This window comes from Mustela lutreola, chromosome 10 (assembly GCF_030435805.1).
Source record: "Mustela lutreola isolate mMusLut2 chromosome 10, mMusLut2.pri, whole genome shotgun sequence".
NCBI classification, from domain to species: domain Eukaryota; kingdom Metazoa; phylum Chordata; class Mammalia; order Carnivora; family Mustelidae; genus Mustela; species Mustela lutreola.
The window spans coordinates 106,983,710-106,987,676 of record NC_081299.1 but is presented as its reverse complement, the minus strand read 5'-3'; the positions used below and the strand labels follow the sequence as shown (position 1 = coordinate 106,987,676).

At 37.6% G+C, this 3,967-nt stretch overlaps 1 pseudogene; it reads left to right on the top strand.

The window, feature by feature from the left end:
* The first annotated feature begins 3,404 nt into the window (after positions 1-3,404).
* On the top strand, positions 3,405-3,670 carry LOC131810561 (guanine nucleotide-binding protein G(I)/G(S)/G(O) subunit gamma-5-like; annotated as a pseudogene).
* Positions 3,671-3,967: the final 297 nt, after the last annotated feature.

Sequence of the window (3,967 nt, the reverse complement as noted above, 5' to 3'; positions counted from 1 at the left end):
GTGGAATCCTTGTCTGGTTTTGGGATCAAGGTGATGCTGGCCTCATAAAATGAGTTTGGAAGTTTTCCTTCCATTTCTATTTTTTTGGAACAGTTTCAGGAGAATAGGAATTAGTTCTTCTTTAAATGTTTGATGAAATTCCCCCGGGAAGCCATCTGGCCCTGGGCTTTTGTTTGTTTGGAGATTTTTAATGACTGTTTCAATCTCCTTACTGGTTATGGGTCTGTTCAGGCTTTCTATTTCTTCCTGGTTCAGTTGTGGTAGTTTATATGTTTCTAGGAATGCATCCATTTCTTCTAGATTGCCAAATTTATTGCCGTAGAGTTGCTCATAGTATGTTCTTATAATAGTTTGTATTTCTTTGGTGTTAGTTGTGATCTCTCCTCTTTCATTCATGATTTTATTTATTTGGACCTCTTTTCTTTTTGATAAGTCAGGCCAGGGGTTTATCAATTTTATTAATTCTTTCAAAGAACCAGCTTCTAGTTTCATTGATTTGTTCTATTGTTTTTTTGGTTTCTATTTCATTGATTTCTGCTCTGATCTTTATGATTTCTCTTCTCCTGCTGGGTTTAGGGTTTCTTTCTTGTTCTTTCTCTAGCTCCTTTAGGTGTAGGGTTAGGTTGTGTACCTGAGACCTTTCTCATTTCTTGAGAAAGGCTTGTACTGCTATATATTTTCCCCTCAGGACTGCCTTTGTTGTGTCCCAGAGATTTTGAACCGTTGTATTTTCATTATCATTTGTTTTCATGATTTTTTTCAATTCTTCTTTAATTTCCCGGTTGACCCATTCATTCTTTAGAAGGATGCTGTTTAGTCTCCATGTATTTGGGTTCTTTCCAAACTTCCTTTTGTGGTTGAGTTCTAGCTTTAGAGCATTGTGGTCTGAAAATACGCAGGGAATGATCCCAATCTTTTGATACCGGTTGAGTCCTGATTTAGGACCAAGGATGTGATCTATTCTGGAGAATGTTCCATGTGCACTAGAGAAGAGTGTGTATTCTGTTGCTTGGGGATGAAATATGCTGTATATATCTGTGATGTCCATCTGGTCCAGTGTGTCGTTTAAGGCCTTTATTTCCTTGCTGATCTTTTGCTTGGATGATCTGTCCATTTCAGTGAGGGGAGTGTTAAAGTCCCCTACTATTATTGTATTATTGTTGATGTGTTTCTTTGATTTTGTTATTAATTGGTTTATATAGTTGGCTGCTCCCACGTTGGGGGCATTGATATTTGAAATTGTTAAATCTTCTCGTTGGACAGACCCTTTGAGTATGATATAGTGTCCTTCCTCATCTCTTATTATAGTCTTTGGCTTAAAATCTAATTGACCTGATAAAAGGATTGCCACTCCTGCTTTCTTCTGCTGTCCATTAGCATGGTAAATTGTTTTCCACCCCCTCACTTTAAATCTGGAGGTGTCTTCGGGCTTAAAATGAGTTTCTTGGAGGCAACATATAGATGGGTTTTGTTTTTTTATCCATTCTGATACCCTGCGTCTTTTGACAGGGGCATTTAGCCCATTCACATTCAGGGTAACTATTGAGAGATATGAATTTAGTGCCATTGTATTGCCTGTAAGGTGACTGTTACTGTTTCTGATCTACCACTTGTAAGCTCTCTCTTTGCTTAGAGGACCCCTTTCAATATTTCCTGTAGAGCTGGTTTGGTGTTTGCAAATTCTTCAGTTTTTGTTTGTCCTGAAAGCTTTTAATCTCTCCTTCTATTTTCAATGATAGCCTAGCTGGATATAGTATTCTGGGCTGCATGTTTTTCTCATTTAGTGCTCTGAAAATATCATGCCAGCTCTTTCTGGCCTGCCAGGTCTCTGTGGATAAGTCAGCTGCCAATCTAATATTTTTACCATTGTATGTTACAGACTTCTTTTCCCGGGCTGCTTTCAGGATTTTCTCTTTGTCACTGAGACTTGTAAATTTTACTATTAGGTGACGGGGTGTGGGCCTATTCTTATTGATTTTGAGGGGCGTTCTCTGAACCTCCTGAATTTTGATGCTCGTTCCCTTTGCCATATTGGGGAAATTCTCCCCAATAATTTTCTCCAGTATACCTTCTGCTCCCCTCTCTCTTTATTCTTCTTCTGGAATCCCAATTATTCTAATGTTGTTTCGAAAGAGGGACAAACAGCTACTGGACCACGAGGGGAGAATTCGAGAGATAAGTGACACCATAAGACGAAAAGACAGAGATTAATGGCAAACAGTAGGCAAACAAGGAACAAAGCAAAATATATATTTAGTCTATAATAATTAATTAATTAATAATTAAACAAATAGTGGGGAATTTAACTATAACAATTCCAAATTAATTTCATTTGAATTCAAAAAGTGTAAGTAAGAAAATATTTTTTAAAAATTGGAAAAATACAGACCACTTATCTCATGGTAGTCTTTTCAGTACAGAAGCCTAATAAGCAAGAGCAACAAAAAAGTACAATTTATGTATCTACAAGTAGAAACAAAATTAAATACCACAAAAAAACCTGGAATAAATAGATTTACAACATATATGACCAGCAAAAAGTTAATATACATTATTACTATATTAAAGAAACCCATAATGAAAAAGATAAGTGATTTATGCAAAACAAAAAAAATCGTGAATAAGAAACTCCTAGTGAGTAAATAAATACCAAGTCATCAAAAGAAAATGTTTATCAGTAGTAATCAAAGAAGTAAAATTAAAGCAACTAGTTTGCTTATCAGGTTGGCAAACAATGAAATAGTAAGAGGAATGATAATACACAGCATTGACAAAGGTGTGTGGAGATGAATGTTTTCATACAACAATGCCTGTGGGAGTTACAATTGGGACACTCTTTCAGGACAAGTTGGCACATGTAACTACAATAATAATGATGATGGCCAAGAATTTTGTGCTTACTGTGGGCTAGGCCAGGATCTAAGGGCTTACCATGTATTAGGCCACTTGGGTGTCATAGCAATTCAGTAAAAGAGGTACTGTTAATATCCACATTCACGAGGGAGGAAACTTGATCCTGCAAGATCTTCAAAGGCCGTTCAGCTGGCAGGTGACAGAGCTGGATATAAATCCCAAGTGGTCTTACTCCAGAGCCTGTGTCCTTGCCTGTGGATAAAACATAATGGATGTGCTGGGACCCAGGGATCCTGCTTCTAGGAATTTAGGCTAAGAAAATAATTGGCAATATTCACAAACTTATATATAAGGGTGTTTATTGCAGAAATTTTGTAAGAGCAGAGGAATGATTTATTAATGTAAATTATCAGCAGTGGAGAAATGATTCACTATATTGAGGTACAACTAGTCTTTAAGACATGCTGGAGAAAAATAAAAATATGTTGTTAAGGGAAAAAGTAGGCTTTAAAATAATAAATATGGGCTGCGCTGCCCCACATTCTGGCCCCATGGACCCAAGGCACAACCCATCCACTTACCCACAAGTCTGCCTGGATCTAGCGAGTGCCATATCTGGTTCCTCCAGCACTGTCAATATGAAGAAAGTTGTTTAACAGCTCCAGCTGGAAGTCAGGCTCCACTATGTGAGGTTTCCCAGGCAGCTACAGATTTGAGACAACTCTGTCTGCAAAATGCTCAACATGACCCCTTGCTGACCGGCGTATCTTTAAGCAAGAATCCCTTCAGACCCAGGAAAGTCTGTTACTTTTTGTAATACAAGGAATCTTTGGATGGTTTTCTAAAGCACTTTGAATGAACCAGTGAATGTTTGTTTAAAGGAGAACTAAATTTGAAGCCTGTACAAAAACTTATCTCTATAACAGGTGCCATACATATAAACTTATTTTGTCGGTCCCGAACATCAACTCTCTGAATTTTCATAAATTTATTTTTTTAAGATTTTATTTATTTAATTAACAGAGAGAGGGGGGGGAAGCAAGCTCCCTGCTGAGCAGAGAGCCCAATGCAGGGCTCGATTCCAGGACCCTGAGATCATGACCTGAACCAAAGG